We start from the raw sequence: 23,045 nt of genomic DNA on the forward strand, positions 1-23,045 counted from the left end.
CAAATGCACAAGTGATGTGTCCAGGCCACCCATTCACAGTGAGCCCACTTCCCACTGCAGCACCCACAATGTCAAATACACACAACAGTGAATAGAGTGTGGGCACATACACAATCCCCAACATATGCCAAGAAAACACCTGAAGAACAGTGGACCTGAAATAAAATCAACACACAATAAACTCCACCTCCAATAGCAAATGTGCAGAGGCAATAGAGATGACACAAGATAACAGATACAACACACAATGAAAACATGTGGAACATGTGGCAATACATGTGAACAGGTGGCAATCCATCCCCAATGAGAGACTTTAAAAACCATCATAAGACATTCACAAATCACCACAACCATACCCATATCTACACCATCCACACACAACTGAAGCCCTCACGCCAACGACACCAACACACTCACACCAAACAGACAGTGCCCCTACACATGGAATGGTATATGCAAAACATCCAGTGCATCCTCAAGCTGTCTGCCACACCCCCACTTGTCAGGCACATGTGCACCCCTCCCCAAACAACCATCACAGCATCAACATGACACACATAGTGAGGCCAAAATACACATGACCGACAATGAACAGATGCACTGCAAGAATATAAAAAATTAAATGCGTAGACAGACAAATCGACTGCACGAAGCATGGAATTAACTGATGTAAAAACCTGTATTACAATTGAACTATAAACATAATAAAATGGAAGGAATGTCAAAGGTCCGGGGAATACAAATTTTTAAAAAAGGTAAAAAATGTAACCTAATCCTAAATACCTATTTACACATGCAGCTGGCTTGTCCTCTCCAATCTCAGACAAAGCTTCGACCAGGGCTGAGACACAAGCAATATAATCCTCCCTCAATTAGGCTTGCTGAGTGGCCACCATCTGCTGCTCTGCCTCCTCCGCCAACCTGCAAGTTGCCTCCAAGATGGCAGCCAGCCTCTCTGCTTACCGCAGCGTCACCTCAGCCTTGGCCATCATTACCACAGCATCCCTTGTCTGCTGCCTCTCTGCCACCAGCTGCCTCTGGTACCTCCGAAACACGGATGACAAAGCCTCCACGGCCCCCATATGGTACTCCTGTCTCAATGGTGCCACATGCCTGTTCAGGGTGGTATCTTCAGGGATGGTCTGCCTCCTCATGGTTGCCACTTGCTGCCACCATGCAGAGTGCAAGCTGTATAGATACGCCATCCAACCTGATGATTGTCGTCGGGGGCATACTGCACCTGCACTCCCCTTAGGTGCCTGCTGATCCTCAACTGCCTGTGTCTGTGTCGGTCCATCAGTAGGCACAGTGACCACATCATCTGAAGTTTAAAAGACTCCCACCTCAGGCAAGGACATTAGCTCAACCAAATGGGGCGGCGGTGGTGGGACTGGTGCTAAGGGGGCCATGCTGGAGTGTGGCCCGGCAGGCACCCTGGAGGAGGATTGGTGCAAAGAGAAGAATGTGGAGGAGGGGATCACTACAGGGAACAGCCCATGGAGCCCACCAGAGAACATTGCAGTTGCCAGCAAGGCCATGAGGCGGAAACAGCTCATTGTGATGACGCACAAACCTACTATGAGTAGCCTGTACAGCATCACATATGACTGCGGTCCGCCTCGTGAGACCAGCCATCAGGGCCAGAACATGATCCCAGATGGACACCTCGGCTGGCATGGGGTTGCTGGTCTGGGTGGAGGCATCCAGGAAAGTCGGCACTGCTGCAGCCGATGGATCAGGGACAGAATTTTGCACAGGTACCTCCACAGTGGCCTGCACAGCCTCATGCCCCTGGGACAGGGTTGCAGCATGCACACCCTCCTTGATGCCCCCACTTGACCCCATTGGCTGGCCTAAAATGGCCCCCTCCTCCACCAACCTGGATGACTCCAGGGTGTCTTCCCCTGTGGGTGGCCCCTGTGTGGCATCACCCAGTCCCACCGCTGCTGAGGTGTCCTCTTCCTCCTTCACCTCCCTGGACTTACCCCCAGCAGCCATGGCTGATGGTCCAGGTGCTCACTCAACCACACAGGAGTTGTCACATGGGGAGTGGCTCGGGTCCGGGCCTTTGTCTGGCAGCCTGGTCCCTGCATCCAATACCACAGCACTGCTTCCTCCTTCTTCACCAGTTGCAGCAACTGTGGGAAAGCAGACATACTACATTGACATCAGTCACCAGTGTGAACGCATGTGTAGCATACACAACATTTATAGTAACATGAAGTCACCATGGGCCAATCAGCAACAGCCACACACACACACATGTAATTCCCATGAAAACTGACAAATGAGTGTAGGGTCAATGATGAGTACAATCACAACACATTCACATGTCAACACTGCACATACACAGCAGTCCAGAAACGCATACCAAGAAACATGACGTGGCACAATGACAATGGCAAAGTGACCCAACAGCAACCTGCTGCGTTGCCAGAGGAGTCATGGCACAGGGGTATATGGGTGGGCAGGGAGTCAACAGGGAGGTTGGACAACCACGGAATGCATGGAAGCACAGATGGACCGGGGTACTGCTGGAAACACATTGGTGGCAAAACACCCAGTTGAATACTGGATCTCAGAAGACAGTCACGATTGTACTACGCACAGCATGCCCATGCAAACACCTGCTTGGGCATCTGTCCACACAATTACAAGAAGCAACATGCCTCCCTGACAGCCCGACCTGTAAGCATACAACACATACATGCGCAAATTGCAGAGGCACCCTTGAGTATGCTGTAGCCCCAAGCATGTACACATGGCATGATGTTACGCTCACCTGGTCTCTGCGGAGGCGTTTGGGCATGGTTGCAGCCCTCCCAGGAATTAGATCTCCCCCTTCAGGTCTCTCCCCCTGCGGATAAGCTCTGGGTGGCCACAAGTGGTGGCACTGCTCCTGCGTGTATATGAGAAAATGTGAGTGCGCTGATTGGTGACTGTTGTACCTCTCCAACGCTTCTACCCAAGGTGCGATTTCAGTGGACACGTACCGGCCCATAAGGCTCACCTGGTAAGTATGGATGATGAGCTCTCCGTCCTGCTACTTCTGGCAGGGGCGCTTGTTGGTGGGATCTAGTTCCTTCACTGATCTGGGTAAGTAATAGTCCAGTCGCGACTATGCTTTCCTGGTTGGTGGGAAGTGTTTATTAATCTCTCTTGCCTTTTCCCTTTTATGTTTTCTCTCACTGCCTCTTGCCTTTTCCCCTTTCTGTTTGTCTTGATATTATTGCTCTCGATTTTGTTGTTAATTCCTGAATAACATTTTCTCTTCTGTTTTCTTCTCAATAGCTGGAAATATGGCCCAAAGCAACTGTGGAGGTGCGGAACGCGGCCGGGAGAAAGATGACTGAAACTGCAATGTCCGACAACAGGTGAGTGATAGTTTAAGGGAAAGCGCGAGGTTCGGTGGTAGCGCGACCTTAAACGTAATGTCTGTTTAGTGTCTAACCTTGCCTTTCATTTTTTATTTGCAGGTGCTGCGGTCGTGGGTGAAGCGCGCCATGCTACAGTGTCCAGATGAAGATTTCAGCATCTCGGATGGTGTCGGAGTGACCCGCGGTACCCAGATGAAGATGTCTGCAGCACTCCAGAAGATTTGGAGGTGAGCTGCGGTGCCAAGACGAAGATGTCTGCTCTCCGGTAGATTGGGAGGTGAGCAGTGGTGCCAAGGTGAAGACACGCACAGGTGAGAGCAGGATCCCCCAGATGGTAAGTATGGAGGCAGGAGACAAGGTTTTGAAAGGTAAGGTGAATCCCAGGCGGCGGACAGCGTTACGCTGCATGGAAGTGCAGAATAACGCTTGCCTGCGACTCCTAGTGAATCACGTGCCAGGCAATCCAATAACAGTAGCCCCACCCAAGAATACACGTGGAGCTGCTTTAAAGATGAAAGTTCCATGTGAAATAAACTATGCACCCAAAATGATAATGCCATGTCCATAATAAAAGCATTTCTTTCTCAAATGAATGTCTTGTTTATTGTTCTTTATGAGCCTGGCGCCAAAGATGCCAGGACTGTGTCCATCCGGGCCCCCGCTGTGTGTGACCCTGTAAGGTCTGCGTCCTTGGCCCGATGACCATGACACATGATCACATGTCAACTCAGACTTCACATGCAGTGGTATGAGAGATCACATCAATGTCCCTGAAAGGTCAATGCACCAATATGATAGTCACCAATATCCATACACACGTGTCTCCTCCAGACGTTGGCTACACTTTGTAATGAACCACACAACAATTTTCCATCATGCATGCTGCTCACAAGGGCACAACATCGTAATTCGGCAGTCTTACTGTTCAAGCACGTGTAACCATCAACTGGCATTGCATGTACATACCAGCGCATGTCCAATCAACAGATGTCTGACATCACACATGGAGACCATTGTCTGTGGGCTGCATGCCACTGTGGATCACGAAACACACATGCTGCATACTGAAGGGAGTAACTGCAACCATGCAGCCCATGCACAACACACATGCACTGTAGAGCAGTGCACCATATGGCTACTCACCAGCAGCATCCAGACGCCATTGCCACTCACAGATCTGGAGATATTGCTCCAGGTAGAACCTCTCCAGGACCCGCATATTGGTCGATGGAAACTTGTAGCAACCCACACGGTGCACCTCCACAGTGGCACCAGTCTTGTGCCCGCTAGAGCCTTGGAGTGGGTTCAGACAGGTCCTCCCATCACTTATGCACAGTCTACTTCGGACAATTGTCTGCCACCCCCTCAGGTGGAGTTGGCAGCCCTCTGCCTCGCTGCTGTGGTGGTGCCACTCAGTGATGATGAGGATAGCCCAGACATGGCAACCCCCGAGGCATGTGTAGGTTGGCAAATTGGGTCCTGGAAATGGGCAGTGGAGCAGTGGTGGTGTAATGGAGAGGTGTGTGATGAATCAGTACAAATTCCCCCCAAAACCTCTATCTGGGTCCTTCCTCATGTGGCCAGGGGAAGGCAAACACTTCCTTATCCCGAACCTGGGGGTGGTGTTCTGTGGGTGAATCACATGGGGGGAGGAAACAGGTCAGGAGGTAGGGGACACTCAACTGTTTAACTTTTCCCGAAACCCAATCAATTGATGTCTTTTTGCAAAGTAGAAAACCTAACTTTGTTGCTAGGGACGTCAAGTCCCATAATTCCCTCAGTACTGGGACGAGGAAGAGGGGTGCAGAGGAACACTACTGTGTGAATGATCTAGCAATGAAGTCAAATGTATGAAGAGTTCATGGGGAAATCAACATGACATGGTTATCAAGTAAATAGTTGGAATCACGTAGTGTCCGTCATATATTGTTCTTGGTAGAATAAGTAGATTTCGCTGGCTAACTGATGCCATGTGCTGGCCTTTAGCTTTACAGTGCCACGTATGCAGTACTTCTTCCTGGGTTGTGTACTCAAATGCTTGCTGCATGGCCCATCATGTATGAGTAGGCCGCATTTGTACAGCTATGTCCACACTAACGGCATGGATAGGACCCAGTGTGGTGTGCAGGGGCATATGTCGACAATAGCCGCACATATGTGGCATACTGCTCACAGTGTGACAAGTCACAATGTCTGATGTATGGGTGTACAGCCATTTTAACTCTGTAGGCACTTTCATACACATGTGTATTTTTGTCAGGATACACATGACTCAAAAAGGTTGTTATCTGTCCATGTACAGGTGATGATGCAGCGGGTATAGAGGTAGAAGAGCAGGAATGTAGAGAGCGTCCCCGGAATCCCCCCCCATATCCTTATGGACATGACGGCCGAAGAGTCAAGAACGCACAAAGTCACTCATTATGCTGACAACCCCCAGGAGCGCCAGTGACTGACACGTATGTAGAGAGATATTCTCTCAGACAGCCATTCCATCCGTATCCAGTTTATGTCTTTATGGATACAGGTGCTTCAACAGTGGTCATGGATCCAAATGCCATAATGGACAACATTGACTAAATGCTGAGAAACCCCAGTGCTGTTGTCATTGTGGTACCATGATATAGCCACGTTAGTCATGAAGCACACTCGCAATCATACACAGCTTTACAAGCACACACACACTTGTATACACAAGAACATGCTTACACAGTTCTGTAGATAAAGGACTGATACATATACATACTGCCGAAGCTTTTATTATTTTTGTCATTAGCCAAGTGCAGAAAAACTGAACTTAAGGCAACAAGGAGATGCAGAGCAAGCTTGCAGATGCCTATAGCAACTAACCCTATGGAACGACAGAATTACATAAGGAGCCTGGTAGGACCAAGTACAACTAACCTATAGGAAATGTAGGAAGAAATAAGTGTGTAGAAATCGTAGTATAAGTCTAATGAAAACCACAGAAGGCCTCAAGCCGTAGGATTGAAAGGCGATGAAAGCAGAACCAGGCTGCAAAGAGCGGGAAGGCCAGAGCTCACAGCCAAGGTCAGAGACAGCATATTCCAAACCTCAAACTACAAGGGGCCAGCTGCAGAAAAGCAGAATAAATCCTCATAATTACAGAACCGGAGAGCTCAATTTTGTGGTCCACAACCACGTGATACGGCCGAGCTAGACAATGGGAATTCGCCCACAGTGGGAAGAAGAACAGCTCGCTGCAACCCAGACGAGAAATGAAACATGAACAAGTTAACAATGTTGCAACATGGAGAGCACTCCCATAGGCAAAAGTGATGTTGCTACCAGATACATCGGGAACACATAGTAATTTCACATCACCTTGAAGAGGTGCACAGAGGGCTGAGAACCAAACTGAATCCCAGGCCCGAGCAGACCAGTTCAAGCCAATCCTAATGGTGATCCTGCAGCTATGTAATAGATAGTTTCTTGGGGACGGGGCAGGCCAGCATTCTGACATGGAAATACCAGTAGACTAAGATGTATATGGGTCATCCATAGGGTCTACCACTCCCAGCACCCAATGAACACGAGTGATAGGTTTTTGGGGGAGGGCCCAGGCGCTGACGCCATTCTGCATCAAAAAGAGGAGACATGCCTTTTGGAAATGGAGATTCTGGAGATTTGTGAATGTCCTGTATGATCCCTGTCGGTTTTTGTAATAAACGACAGTTCTAACTTGCCCTTTGCTCAGTCCTCTGTTTATTCTGGGGGAAGGGTTGTTGGGCACTTGGGAGCTGAATGGGTGAGCTTGCAGTAACCCCCAGACCTCTGCCATACCGTGTCCTCTCCAATAGGAGGTGGTACATCAGTCCACCAGTGGAGGCCGTGGTGGTCTTCGCAATGAAAATCAACAGGTGCTACAGGCAATCCTCAGTCCTGCTCCTGCTTCTTCAGACTCTTCTGACTCTACAGATTCGAATGCAGAACCAGATGCGGATGACACACTGAGGGAGAAGGTGAGTAACCAATGGGCAGATCGGATGGGGCCGATGAGTCTGCGACAGTGCACCAGGCTTCGCGGGGCCAGTCAGTGGTGAGCCACACGTCAGCTCCCTTGCCTGCAAGATCTCTCCCCCATGAGTTGGTGTCAGATTCTGGGGTTGATGTCCAATAGAGGGTTGCAGACCTGCAGCCAATGACAGCGCCCTGCAGCAACGGGCCTAGTCCCTTGCATCACACCAACGTTGGCCCTGCACACGTGGTGCACATGTGCATGCTATAGAGACAGTGTGGGAGTAGCATATGTAGAGTGCCATCATCCGGCATTGTGTTATGTTGCATCATGTTGCTGAGGGCATGGATCGACTGGCCGAGAACATGTCCACACCAGCAGCTTGGGATGCACAACACCAGCGACTCTTGTCCAGCCTGGAGAAGAAACTGCATGCTGAGATGCGGTCCTCAAGGCTCTCCCACAGACCAACATCAATGGCTGACGGGCTGATCTAAAGTGTATGCAGGACCCCCTGCATGCATATGCTAAGGCACATAGAGAATCCCTGAGATAGGAGATGTTGGCATCTCAGGACACCAATCACCATGAGATGGAGAGCTTGAGGGCTTCACTGCCCAATGATCTCTCAGCCACAAGGACTCAACTCCACAGAGAGATGGACACCTCGAGGCAGACGCTGTCCCAGCAACTTGATGCATCACAAGTGAGTGCACATACAGACTCTGTGGCCATTCAGGAGGAAGTGCATTATGACCTTACCACCTTTGGGGTGCTGGTGCATGCATTTGTGTCATTTGTGTCATGGCTTGCCCTAGCCAATGAAGACCAGGCTTTGGCCAGGCTTTGGCACTGTGTGAACAGGATGCACCACGACCCCGAAGCCACATGATGATCCACCTGTCTTCACAGGAATTGCTGAGGATTTCACATGCCATCATCGTGGACATTCCATCTTCAGCTCCCCTGCCAGTGTTTCCTACACTAAACTGATGCCACATTAATGAGGCGATGTCAACTCATGGCAGCGGGAGGGCTTCCAAGGGGATCTTGGGTTTCCAACTTCTCAGGGATCTCTCTTTGAGGGTCTTCTCAGTGTCATTCTGACTACAGCCTGATCTGATGTGTCACAGTGACCCCTCACCGGGACAAGGGGTAAGTGGAACCTGGTACTTCACAGCATGCCACACAGGGGGCAGGCAGTGCAGGTGATGTGGGTTGTGATGGTGTCACTGTGTGCATTGTTTTACATTGCATTGGCTTGAGGTGAGCTGGTCCAGCTGCATGGGTGTGGGTGTGGCATGGTGATGGTGGGCTGGCGACTCTTTGCTTTCAGTCATTGCATGTCATCCAATGGACTACAGAGTGTGGTGTCATTGGGTGCATGGATGTGTTAGATGCTCTGACCTTGTGTTGTTTTTCAGTAATGAAGCATTGTGCAAGGGCAGTTGGTTGCTGATATTTAAGGGAACTGTGCTGTGTGATGCCTGCACGCAACTCATCAGTGGCGGCTGATTTTGAGACTTACAAAATGGAGCAACAATTGCTTCCTGGATATTGCTGGTGCAGGCACACAAGGGAACAGATATGAGGTGAGATGTACACCTTTCTTGATTTAAGCTTGCAATTTTCTCAGTTCATAGGACTATTTTGATATAGATGTGTACATGATTTTTGTCAGGGAATGGAGTGGCAAATTCACCTGTATGTTGTTGTGCAACACACATCGCGTGGCCAGGGCAGTGCTCACATGTGTTTGTTTCTGGTTGATTTTTGCAGTGTGCATTCTCACTTGTTTTCTATGTGTCGATGGGGGTCAGCGTGCACATAATTTGTTGTGGGGCATGTGTAATGGTTAAGGGATTGTGTTGTATATGTTATGTGCTTTGTTGAATGCGACATGTATACTGTTATTTCCACTTGCTATGACTGTGTTAGTGGTTGGTGCAGTTGATTATCTGACTATGGACACACACATTTTGCCTCCCCCAGACCCGCATTCTCAGGGTATTTTTATGAGCACAGTGGATTGGCCCTGATTCATCAATGGATGGTACCAGGGATGGGACTTCACTGTGTGTTATCTGCAGGGGCTGGTTTTTATGTGAAGTAAGATTGCACAAGCTGTTTGCCTGCAGCCTCTCCCTGTGCCCTTTGTCCAAACAAGGGCATGGGTGGTGCCTGTGGCTGAGGGTGATGTCCCTCCTGCATCTCTACCGGTATGCCAAGCCGTGTTGTGACATTGTGCAGGACACAAGCTGCCACAATGATTTTGCATACTACTGCTGGGGCATATAGAAACACCCCACCAGAGTAGTCAACGGAGTGGAAATGTGACTTGAGCACCCCCGAATGTGCGTGCCACTATGCTCCTAGTGGCTATATGTGCTGCATTGTACTTTACCTCGGCTGGGTGGCAGGATTCCTGAATGGTGTGAGCAGGAATGGTGAGGGAGTATAGGCACTGTCCACTGCAAGTGTGTACACAGTTGTTATTGGCATTGATTGTCATGGTCAGCTGTTCAGTGTGTCACGTGATGCATGAGACAGTTGATACTCACCTAGGAGCAAGCTGTTGCCGACGGTTCCTGATGCCAGGATCCAGTAGAGTGGTGACCAGCGGAAGATGTAACTGTCATGTGTGCTTCCAAGAAAATTGCCGTTGACTTGCATGATGACTCCTTTGGCATCACAGATGACATGCACATTGATGGAATGTCAATTCTTCCAGTTGCGGTAAAAGTGCTATGTCATTCGGTGGGGCTGTGGCATGAAATGCATGCAATCAATGGGCCTGAATACACGTGGGAAGTGTGCTACTACATAGAATTCCTGGCAAACGCTCAGCCTTTCAAGCAGTTCGCGTGACATGTAAATGTGCCTATACAGGCATGCACGTGATGTGATGCAGCCCAAAACATGGTGTAGGCACCGAGATTGTGTGGCCTGAGATATGCCCCCTGCAATGGCAGTGGCACGCTGGAAGAATCCTGACGCTATGAAATGTAGGGCTGTCGGAACCTTCTCCAGGGGGGTGATGCAAAGTCTTCCTCCCACTCCCTGACCAGGTCTAGGATGACATGGGGGATGCTGTACCTTGCATGCACCTGGTCATTTGGCATCCCAAACAGTATGGTGTGTATTGAGTAAATCGGGGGCCTCTGCATCCTCCTCCTCCTTCTGTGTCCATGTACGATAGCTCCCAGTATACCTGCATTCATATTGGCTGTCCGACGTTGGAATGGTGTGCATTGCATGCTTTATACGTGTTGGCTCCTTTGCACATTGTACTTTGCATCTCCTATCATGTGGCGATAAGATCACAAGGTTTGCGTGTGACTTTTCCGATGTGAAGTTGTGCATAGAAATCCATGAATTCTGTTGGGTTTGCGCTTGGTAGGTGCGTGTGATTTCTTTGGCTGGCCCGTCCCTCAACACGTCCACGTTAATCCTTGTTCTTCCTGATTTTGCCGGGGGGGAATGGGGAATATGCATGTTGCGCCCCTTATTTATTTTGTTGCTTGGGCCCATCCCACACTTTGCGTGGAGTGCCCACACAGCGCTCGACTGCAAGCAAAGATGTGACTGGCCCACACAAAGCCACGGAAATGCACACAAAGTCCATTCCATGAATCACTGAAAGAGTTTTGCACTCTGATAAGTGCTCAAAGTCACTTTTCAGCCCGCAAAAATTCTATAAATCAGGCCCTAAGTGTTTCAGCTCTGCAGTGGCTGCCTGGCCTGTAACAATCAGTAAGTTTTAGATCAAGTTTCAAGAAGAAGACATGTCACATGGAAAACTATGGTTAATTTATATAATATTAAACAGACTTCAACTGAAAGACTGAAAGGAAGGCAAAATCAGAACATCACATACCACAGATAATCAAAAAAACAATGTTTATTAATATCTCATAAAAACATATTAAATCAGAAAGGTGCGCCCATAATTCATGTTGAGCTTTCATAATAAAAGAGCACAGTGTAAATTGAAATGTTAATATATTCTATTCGATACACTGACTGTGTGGACAAAGCCACACAAAAGAATGCCGGAGGAGCAGCACTGCTGGCAGGTGAAGGGGATCACATGGAAGGAGGCTGTCTCTCACGACAAAACAACAAATACACGGTCAATCACGAATTTTAAACAGTCAATGAAGATTGCCAACTGGCTAAAGTGAAAATAGTGCATTACAAAGCCACTGGGGGCAATTCTTAGTACAAAGCATCACTTAAAAATTAATTAAACATCATATTCAATAGAGAAACGTTAAATCGAACATATGAGTAAAGTGCATGGAGTCAACTACAAACTCTTGGGACAACGATGGTGAATGCCAAAGGTGTCAAACCGGTAGATCTTTAAATCAGTAGTTTCAACAAATGTATGCATCTAGTTGAAAATGCTGATGCACGTCTTCCTCAGGGTGAAGCACTCTAATCAGACAGGTACCACGATGTTCAACTCGATACTGACTGATGTTGATCATATGTGGCTCATTCTAGAATAGAGGATGTTCTTGATTTAAAAACAAGTATTTGTCTGTAGACAGCACACAGACAAACATAAACAACAACCACAATATGTTAAAACAAAAATTCAGAGAGAGACAAAACTGTCAGCACATTCAAGATAACGTTCAGTAGAATAAATGGTGGAAGGGAGAACAAAAACTAAATACCATGTTCTCAACCCGATTGTGGGACCTCGTCAAATAGTTACTTCAACAAGCGAGTAGAAACCACAATGGACAGACATCAATTATTTCATCTGTAGCGACAAAATAAGAACAATGAATGAATTGGGGTAAAACAACCCCTAATTCAAGAAAAAACGGTGAGAAAATCGGCGAAAGACCCAAAAGCACTGGACTATAATGACCTCACTCAGCCATTCAAAAGGTATAAATTGCTCAGCTGTGTGTCTAAACAGAACAGAATCTCAGAATTCCAAGGGACGACATAGTTAATCGTGCCTTTCATTTGGTACAGGAAAACTCATTCCGTTCGTGGACCGTAGTAATTCACCTCCTCAATTGTCATGTGAGGAAGCTGCAAAAAGACATAACGCACAACCAAAGAAAGTGGTCAGCGTATGGAAACTAACAGCCGTACATGTAAATGTATCAAAAAGAGCGAACAAAGTAACCGCCAAGGCACGACTGCAATGATACTTTTTGCAATGACAAACGTAAATCATATCAAATCTGAACTTCAACCGATAAAGCCTGCTAGTGAACAACTAGAATTATCTGAAAGGGCTAGAGCCCAGCTAATGGAAAATGTACGTAATGCTGTTAAATGCTCAGACATGCCTCGCTGTTGGTCACTGCAACCATGCCACTATTAAAGTGGTTCATGTCTCTGTGCAGTGGTAACGAAACCGCAATGAAAACTATACGGAAAAAGTTATAGATGTTATAACTTACCCGAATGCCATGGTGACAGAGCAAATGACACAGCCTCACTATGCAGGCTAAGAGAGTAAAGGAGTATTTTAAAATACCAGCCTGTGGCAACTATGGCGAGTTTCCTTGAAGTTTAAAGAGTTATATACTTTACTGATATTGTTTGCAGCACCCTGACTCTGTATCACTGCGACTGGCCAGTGCGAATTGCTAAATATGTAAATAAACCACAGAGACTTATAGGTGTGCTCTAAAGAATGAAAATGTATTGTTAAGTTGTTATTTTTCCAAAAAAATAGTTGTATGTCAACAATTGTTATGATTCCTTCTTTTGTTAATTTTTGTTTTCCAAAACCTCAGTGTCCTTAAACTCTGTATTTTGTTCATACAGAGTTTCTCCTTCTTTTGTAAATATTTGTTTTCCAACCCTCAGTGTCCTTTTACTTTGTTTTTTATTTGTACAGAGTTTCTGATTTCCTGCAGTTCCGTATTGTTTACATACAGTATAGTATTCATTTTTCACTCTCAAGAAGTAAAAGTTTTTTCATTAAACACCCAATTTCTTTAAGTATAGTATGTGCAGTGAGCACTGAATTTTCCCTTGTTTGATGTGTCTCCCTGTTTTCCAAACCTCAGTGTCCTTTTACTTGGTTTATTATTTGTACAGATTTTTCGAATTCCTGCAGTTTCGTATTGCTTACATACAGTATAGTATCTGTTTTTCACTCTCAAGAGGTAAATGTTTTTTCGTTAAACACCCAATTTCTTTAAGTATAGTATGTGCAGTGAGCACTGAATTTTCCCTTGTTTGATGTGTCTCCCTCGTTTTCCAAACCTCAGTGTCCTTTTACTTTGTTTTTTATTTGTACAGAGTTTCCGATTTCCAGCAGTTCCGTATTATTTACATACAGTATAGTATTTGTTTTTCACTCTCAAGAAATAAAAGTTTTTTCGTTAAACACCCAATTTCTTTAAGTATAGTATGTTCAGTGAGCACTGAATTTTCCCTTGTTTGATGTGTCTCCCTCGTGTACTCAATATATTCCATTCTTCCAGTATTTGAGGCATGGGGTTCTCTGTCAGTTTTTCATAACAAGTCGTATCATTTAGATGCATTTCCGCCATTCGGATATAGTCAGTAGTGTTTAGGAGGACTATGTTGCCTCCTTTATCAGCCTCTTTTATTGTAATATCATAATTATTTCTTAGATCCATGATTGCCTTTCTTTCCTTGCTATTCAAATTGTACTTACTCCAATTTAATGTTTTCTTGGATAAGTAGTTCTTTCTTAAATACTTTTGTACCACTAAGACAAATATGTCTATCACCTTTTCCATGGCTAGTTGTGGTGTGAATTTTGACTTACTTTTTAGTTTTGATGATTCTGTTAGACCAGTATCAATTTGCAGATCCAATGCAACTGATTCTAATGAATGGATATCTTCCAATTCACCAATGTTAAGGAGACTAGCTGTTTGTTCTGTATGTAGTACTGTTAATTCTGATGGTAGTGGTTTTTCTCCTTTTGGTTTCTTTATTTGTGCAGGACAAGTCACAAAAAGTAAAGAGTAAAGGACCTGCAGAGTCTAATGGACGTAAAAATTGCCGTTATTAAACAAGCCGACAAGGGTGGAGGGGTAGTAGTCTGTGATGCAGACTACTATGATAAAGAGGTGATGAGACAACTTGATAACTCCTCTGTTTGTCTTAAACTCAGGTGTGATCAGACACAAAGCATCAGGAATGAAATCCAGGCTTTAGCCACATGGGCACGTGACATTGGTATATTAAGTGAGATGGAATTCCTGTTCCTTACTATTAAGGGCACTAAGACCCCACTCACATATATTCTTCCTAAGATCCACAAGGATAGCCTGAATCCACACAGGCAGGCCCATTTTTTCTCTTTGTGGCTCTATACTAGAGCCCATGTGCCAATTCTTAGATTTTTTCCTCAAACCTTTAGCGGCCTCAACAGCTACTTATTTAGCAGACAACACCAATTCCATCTTACATCTTGAAGGATTACCATTCAGTCCTGCCTCCAATTTGTTCATCACTTTGGACATTGAATCTTTGTACTCCAACATTCCCCAGCTTGAGTCCCTTCCGATCATGAAAGAATGTCTCGACTCGAGGAGTGATCCTCAACTCATCCCTAGTTAATTTCTTATTTAGCTTTTGGAGATTGCATTAACCAAGAACTATTTTGCTTCAAGGAATCGTTTTTTTTGCAAATCAAGGGCACTGCAATGGGGGTGGCTTTTGCCCCCAACTATGCAACTCTATATATGTGGTTGTTTGAGAAAACATTCATCTCAGACAATTCCAATCCCTTTAAACATTATATCATATTCTACAAAAGGTACATTGACAACATCATCATTGTTTGGGACAAGAACAAGGGTAACCACGAAGAATTTCTTGTATGGATCAATGCCTTGAACATCCATCTATGTTTTACTATGGTTGCCAGCAATCAGTGTTTACCTTTTTTAGACCTCCTAGTCAAGACGAAGGATGGACTTACTGTCGTTGATCTGTATCGCAAGACTACAGACAGAAATACTATTCTTCACTTTGACAGTTTCCAACCCCAGCCTCTATGTGTCAGTATTCCTTATGGCCGATTTTTGAGAGCCAGATGGAACTGTACCAATAAGGAGGATTTTTCTACTCAAGCAGATATAATACAGAGTAGATTGCGCAGTAGGGGTTATCCACCACATGTACTTAGACAATCCCGCAAGAGGGCTAGGAATCAACAAAGGGATATTTTACTAGCAAAGAATCCCAAAGAAAATGTGCTTAATTCATGATTGGTGTGTGCAATGACCTTCAGCACTCACCATTATGCCATCAAAAAGGCTATTTGTAAATATTGGCCTTTGTTGCAATTTAATAATCCCTCTCTGGAATATCCGATCTATGCTTTTAAAAAAGGCCTACATTTGAAAAATTGGCTATCTAGAGCTGACAGAGCAGGGGTTAAACAAGGTCCTAAGACCATCTCTGGTCTCTGGGGTTCTAAAAAGATTTGCGGACACTTTCCATGTGGACACTGTTGCCAATGCGAGTCCACTACGGCCTTCAACACGGTTACTATCAACAAGAGACTTTGGACCCTTTAAGATCATACGACCTGTAATTCTAAGAATGTCATATATGTTATTATCTGTCAATGTTCTCAATCATATATAGGCAGAACATCTAGACCGGTTAAACTTCGAATCACAGAGCACAAGTCCAAGATTAGGACCAAAAGTTTGACATCACCGTTGGTCTCCCACTTTATGGCCCTCATTACAAGTCAGGCGGTGGACCCATGCCGGATTCCGCCATGGTGGCTGGCGGAATTACCGCCCCATTCCAAGGTGAGTGGGGCGGTAATTCCCCATTCACCATTTGCCCTTCCCCATTCCCATTTTTGCCCCATAGGGCATAATGGGGATGGGGAAGGCGCTAATTACGGCACCGTAAATTACGGTGCCGTAATTAGCACCAAGGTCGCTTAGCGCCTTGGACTTTAACGCCTGCAAAAAGCAGGCGTTAAAGTGTGAATCAGGCGTTAAGGGTTAACGGTGCCAACGGCGCCGTTAAACCCTTAACGCCTGACTTGTAATGAGGCCCAATGTCACGATCCGGGCCAACCCCAAGGCTCTAGGAAGGCTCAGTCTGTTGCCTGTGTAGCCCCATCCAAAATGGCACCCGGGACTAGACCAGTGAACATGATTCAATATGGCCACTAGAGGGCCACAATGCAAGTTTCCCTGGTGGTCTAGTGGTTCTGGGTGGGCCCAGGGCTATATAAGCCCCGCCCTGGACCACACCCAGTGCTTAGCGTTTTCTCCCGCTGCCAGAGTGACGCTTGCCTGCCACGGAGCTCCTTTGTGCTGCACTACGGGTCGAGATATCAAGAAAGCAGCTCTGCACTATGGGTCAAGATATCAAGAAACCAGCTCTGCACTACGGGTCAAGATACCAGGAAACCAGCTCTGCACTACGCAGGAGGACCAGATTAACTCTACACGGTAACCTCAAGAAGCTACATGACGTGAGGCAAGATCCATTGTAAATACTTACCGGTACGTGTTCAGACCGCAGTCTTCTTTCAGCTCCGTTTCTTGTCATCTGTCGAATTCTTCCCGCGCCTCTGCTGCCCTGAAAGAACAAAAGGACATAAGGGTAAGTGGAGGTTTGTTCTAACTTGTCTCATCCCACCCTCCACCCGCGTATCACTTACCCGGACAGCTGTGCTCTGGAATGTCGCTTCAAACTCTGCACCGACCATCTTGGCATACCGCTCCTGGGGGGAAAACAATCAGAAAGACATTAGGACACTGAAACATTCATCCACTATACCGAACGTGCCTACATTAACACGAAAGGTGGTTTAGGGGTGTCGCAGCAGGCCTGGACATTCCATTGACTAGTGAAGCAACTGGCCATCCACCTGGCCTCAGTGAAGGAACTGGGGAGTAAACAGAACTGAACTGGTACGAGCCTAGTGAGGAAACTGGGCAGTAGCATCTATGAACCAGTGACTATAAACTGGAAAGACATTTGGTGCAAAACGCCTGGAGGCACAACGCAAACCATGTTGTTCCGGAATCAAGTCTTCCAGATCACTCATGCCTCTCTGACCACTGGGTGATTAAACCTGCAGTGAGCAGAAGGGAGGGAGTGTTTTGGGCAACATCAGAAGGTGTTCACAGACCGGACCAGCACTCACCAACACACCGGACCCCGCACTCCTGCAGGGCCCCAGTGGTGAGCGTTACACTTTATTGAATTAAATCACAGTTGTGATGAACTCAGATGGTGGGCTCTTGAATTAATCAGGGGTGTAGGCTCATAGTCCATCGCTAACAGGCTATCCCAGCACGAACAATGGTGGCTATAACACACAGAGCTATCAAGTGGGACTCAATCTTCAGGAGGAATGGTTGTCCTGTTTTTGATTGGCCCACTTCAGTTGCATTTTTTACATGGGGCGCCCTCTCCTGCTTATTCCAATTTTGAAGCAGGCCATGCTCCTTGATTCGTATGACAAATGGTGTAGGGCGGGTCATTTATTCTGCCCCTATTGCTATGTGCAATCATTTGCCATGAATTCTGAGGTGCTTTTCCCTCGTGATCTTCCTGTTAATCAAATTTTATTTTTAGTTCTTGGTCAATATTCTGTTTGGTTTTGGTTTTTTCTTTTTTCTTATTTTGCCAAAAGAGATATGGCTTGTGGCTTTAGACCACACTAGTCTATTGTGATAACCATTGGTTGGTCACCTTTCTATGCTGCATTGCTTGACACTACCATTATGGGTGTTTGGTGCTTTTTCTTTTCTTTCTTTTCTGTTCTTCTTCTTTTTTATTGCATTCCATTTATTTCATTTATTTTTCTGCATGGGACAGTCATTCTTTATACAAGGAGATGCACAGGCTTTGTTTGCCAGCTGACCATTATTGTTTGGTCATTCCGGCAACCAAGGCCACTTCTTTCAGAGCTGTTTTACATTTGCTCGTAAGGTCACATGGGCAACGTTTGCATCTGCATGTCAGCCATTTTTACGTCCATTAGACTTTGCAGGTCCTTTACTCTCTTAGCCTGCTTAGTGACGCTGTGTCGTTTGCTCCGTCGCCATGGCATTCGGGTAAGTTATAACATCTATAACTTTTTCCGTATAGTTTTCATTGCAGTTTTGTTACTGCTGCACCGCGACATGGATCATTTTAATAGTGGCATGGTTGCAGTGACAAGCAGCGAGGCATGTCTGAGCATTTAACGCATTATGTACATTTTCCATTCGCCGGGCTCTGGCCCTTTCAGCTAAATCTAGCTCGTTGTTCACTAGCAGGCTTTATCCGTTGAAGTTCAGATTTGAAACGGTCCAGTTTATTCTGCTTTACGTTTGTCATTGCAAAAAGTATCATTGCAGTCGTGCCTTGGCGGTTACTTTGTTCACTCTTTTTGATACATTTACATGTACGTCCGTTAGTTTCCATACGCTGACCACTTTCTTTGGTTGTGCGTTATGTCTTTTTGCAGCTTCCTCACATGACAATTGAGGAGGTGAATTACTACGGTCCACGAACGGAACGAGTTTTCCTGTACCAAATTAAAGACACGATTAACTAGGTCTTCCCTTGGAATTCTGAGATTCTGTTCTGTTTAAACGCACACGTGAGCAATTTATACCTTTTAAATGGCTGAGTGAGGTCATTATAGTACAGTGCTATTGTGTCTTTAGCCGATTTTCTCACTGTTTTTTCTTGAATTAGGGGTTGTTTTACCCCAATTCATTCATTGTTCTTGTTTTGTCTCTACAGACGAAATAATTGATGTCTGTCCATTGTGGTTTCTACTCGCTTGTTGAAGTAACTATTTGACGAGGTCCCACAATCGGGTTGAGAACATGGTATTTATTTTTTGTTCTCCCTTCCACCATTTATTCTACTGAACTTTGTCTTCAATGTGCTGACAGTTTTGGCTCTCTCTGAACATTTTTTTAACATATTGTCGTTGTTGTTTGTTTTTGTCTGTGTGCTGTCTACAGAAAAATGCTTGTTTTTAAATCAAGAACATCATCTATTCTAGAATGAGCCATGTATGATCAGCATCGGTCAGTATCGAGTTGAACATCGTGGCACCGGTCTGATTAGAGTGCTCCGTCCTGAGGAAGACGTGTATCAGCATTTTCAACTAGATGCATACATTTGCCGAAAACTACTGATTTAAAGATTACTGGTTGACACCTTTGCCATTCACCATCGTTGTCCCAAGAGTTTGTAGTTGACTCCATGCACTTTACTCATATGTTCGATTTAACGTTTCTCGATTAAATATGATGTTTAATTAATTAAGCATGCAAGAACACCTATGGGCAAAAGTAAGATCACTGGCAACCCAAGCCAAAATACTGGAAAGGAAATATGGAAGATTCTCCCTTATACCTACCATCAAATTCTATAAGGCAATTCGCTAGTCAAGGGCGCGAGTCTCCTGCTGTGACTGTTTCACTGTTTGCTGCTTTGCTGTACGCTGGCAGCTGGCCAAACATTACTCTCTTGCGCCAGCTATCAAAACTTCATAGACAGCCGACAAGCCACGAGTCACAAAAGTGAAACCATATGGGGCGGTAAGTGGTCCGTGCATCGTTTTCAACTTAAGACACAAAACAACAGCAAAGCTATCCATCATGTCCATGCAGACGGAGCAAACACTCCCGGCCGAGGGATACAAAGACAAAAGACCAACACGTACAACACGCCCTCTGCAAAGGTTCGGAGCGTCCTCCATTGACACTCACCTGCACAAAACACGTGCAGACATTGACACCGGTGAAGGCATGTGTGATGCCAAATCAATACCATGCACACCACAAAACAACGCCCTTTCAAACAGGGGTAAAGATCTGACCTCGCCTGGTGCAGCGTGGCAGAATATGGGACGAACAGAATTAACAGATAGCGTTCAAGGGGGAACAGTGATCTCCCCGCCCGACTCGGAGCTCGTGGGTCACCCTTCGCCTGCCGGAGGGCGGACGGGGGCGGGCCTCGACGAGAGGAAGGTGGGTGAACTCATAGGGGCTGCGAGAAATGCACCCGAAATATGGACGACAGAGGACTGCGCCAGAGATCCCCGGCGGTCCGGAGAGAAGGCAGTTCTGGGTCCCTCTCCCTCCGCTAGGAGCGGGAAGGGTCCCGTGATGCCGTGTGGAGCCGGAGCCACAGTGCGGGTCCATTGCACAAATCCAGACTAAATCCTACCGGAGAACCATGAGATACAGGAACAGGCCGATGACGTGGAGGAGGCGCCCCAAGCGGAACAGAACAGTATTATAACCCAGGTTCACCGGGCTCAGCCTGAGGCTGCCACACGATCCACAAAGGACTTGGTCCCAGGGAACCCACAGTCGGTGGGAGCAGAGGCACAACACGAAAAGGACGCAGCTACGGGGATACAGTCCTTTAATAAAAAGGCAAAAGATGTGACTCAAATAATCAATATAGACGAAATTACTGTGGAAAGTGAGACTATGGCCCTCATTACGACCCTGGCGGAAAGCGACTGACCGGAGCGCCACAGCGTAAATAGCGTTTCCGCCATTGCACGAAGGAGCAAAGTGCGGCCCATTCCGACCCATCGGGCACGAGCACCACGCCACGGCGGAAGTGCAAAGTCCGCGATGGCGGACATGACCCCAAAACGGCCCACACCGCCGCCGTACGGCGCCCTAGGTGCAATACCGCCACCCCTCTTAGCGGTCACCGCAGTGTGCGCCTACCGGAAAGTACGGTGACCGGAAATATACGGAAACGGAAGTTAAAACATGGGCCCGGAACGGGAAACATCCCGGCGTACACCTATAAAAACACTAAAACCACACAACCACTAAAATCACTACCCTGAAACACACCCCAACCCGTCAACCACCCTAGCGAAACCAAGAAAAATGGGAAAAGTAGCGAAGAAAGCGTGCGACCGCAAGCGGCAGGTCCACTTCTCCCGTGAGGAACTCACCGTGCTAACAGAGACCCTCCAGGAGAATGCTGCCGTCGTGTTCTGCACGCAAATGACCAGGACGGCACTTGCAAACAAGAAGGCCATATGGGCTCAGGTGGCACAGCGGGTAAGTGCGGTGGGGACCGCACCCCGCACCCCACAGCAATGCCGCAAGCGATGGGACGACCTGCGGATACGCGTCCGCAGCATACTCTCTGCCAACCGCAACATTGCCACAGCCACCGGGGGAGGTCCTGAATCACCCATCAAGTTGACCCCCTGGGAAGAAATCTGTGCCTCCACCATCGGAATGGAGAGCATAGAGGGAGTCGGAGGGATGGAGAAAGGAGTGCAGACATCCGAAGATTCAGGTAGGTAGGCCAGATAAAACAATGCCAAATCCACACAGTCCATCCATGTGAAGTACCATGCGTCCACATAGTGCAACAGAAACACATGTCCAGGAGAACGTCCACACACATCGGCCTGATAGCGCACGTTAAAACCCACAATAAATACATAAATAATTAAAAACCCCTAATACACGTACTACACGTGCAGCAGGCACACCCTAACTGCAGGCTGCCAAACAACTGCACCCTCACTCCACACACAAATCAAAGCACCTCCAAGGCCCCGACCCAAATCACCCTCAGGTACCACCCCAAAGCATGTGATACAATGCCATTCCAATTCCCACAGACCCATCAATAACCCTCGCCCTCCTTTACTCCACCACAGGGTCCGATCCAAACGACGAGCTACAGGACACCCCTACCAGCACACCTGCAAAGAGGGCCAAGACCAACGGCCAGAGACCCTCCACCTCAGATGCACGCATCAAGACACGGCAGCAGCACAAATCAGGTGGCAGCACAGAGGAGGGAACATCAACAGGCACCCCAGCAGCCAGCATGCCCACAACACCACCACCACAGGTCCCCCCAATGGATGCCACAGAAGGCACTGCCTCTGGTGGCAGCAGCACCATAGGTGACACCCCATTGATGGCAGCATGCTCCGACACAGAAAACGGGGATGCCGAAGTCAGATCCATCCATGACCTGTCCCAATCCCCCTGTCTGTCCCATCCCGTACAACATGAGGATACCACGCAGGGGCACCCACAAGACGACGACTGGCCATCCCCCACAAGCCCTGTGGCAAGGCAACATGAGGACAACAGCCCCTCGGTGACACCCCCGCAAATGGCCATGGCCCAGCAGAGGCAACAGTCCCTCGACCAGTTGATCGAACAACAGCAGCAACTGGCCACACTCCTCAAGGACCATGCCGATGAATGTGGGGGCACTAAGGCAGACATAGAAACATCAACTGAGACACTTAGGGCAGAAATGGAGAGAGGTACAGAGACGCTAAGGGCACAAATTGAGAGAAGCACCGAGAGCCTGAGGGGGGAACTGCATGCGACGTCCAAAGACGTATGTGCCGAACTTGCCGCAGTGCGCCGTGTGCTCACTGAGCTCTCGCAAACCCTTAGGGACATGCATGGACGTGAGCAGGCAGACACATCATCCGTTGCAAGTTCCGTCCAGGGCAGCCCCCAACGTAGATCTGGAAGGAACCTGCGCTCCACAGGCAGGGGTGCCCCTGATACCCGCAGAGGGGGCTTGCAATAGCGACAGCCCACTGACAATGAGCATCTTTGGACACTGGTGTTCGGGGGGGAGGTAGGAGGGTGGAGGGGGTGTGTTGGGCTCACTTGGGTGGCGGGTCGATAGGGTGTTCAACATGACATCACATATGCCATAAAAAG

The 23,045-nt window shown here is 47.2% G+C and overlaps 1 long non-coding RNA gene across 3 annotated transcripts in view; it reads right to left on the minus strand.

Annotated features, from left to right (window-relative positions):
- Positions 1-23,045, minus strand: part of LOC138582365 (uncharacterized) — a 293,040-nt gene that overhangs the window by 229,233 nt on the left and 40,762 nt on the right. The window contains exons 3-4 of one of the 3 annotated variants that reach the window (XR_011305016.1): positions 17,012-17,074; positions 16,852-16,929 (exon numbers count right to left, since the gene is read on the minus strand). The exons of the other annotated variants lie outside the window; for them this stretch is intronic. This is a non-coding gene — a long non-coding RNA (uncharacterized lncRNA). The remainder of the gene's footprint in view (positions 1-16,851; positions 16,930-17,011; positions 17,075-23,045) is intronic. 3 annotated transcript variants of the gene reach the window in all.

This window comes from Ambystoma mexicanum, chromosome 3q (assembly GCF_040938575.1).
Source record: "Ambystoma mexicanum isolate Mex_15411 chromosome 3q, UKY_AmexF1_1, whole genome shotgun sequence".
In the NCBI taxonomy this organism is placed as follows: Eukaryota; Metazoa; Chordata; class Amphibia; order Caudata; family Ambystomatidae; genus Ambystoma; species Ambystoma mexicanum.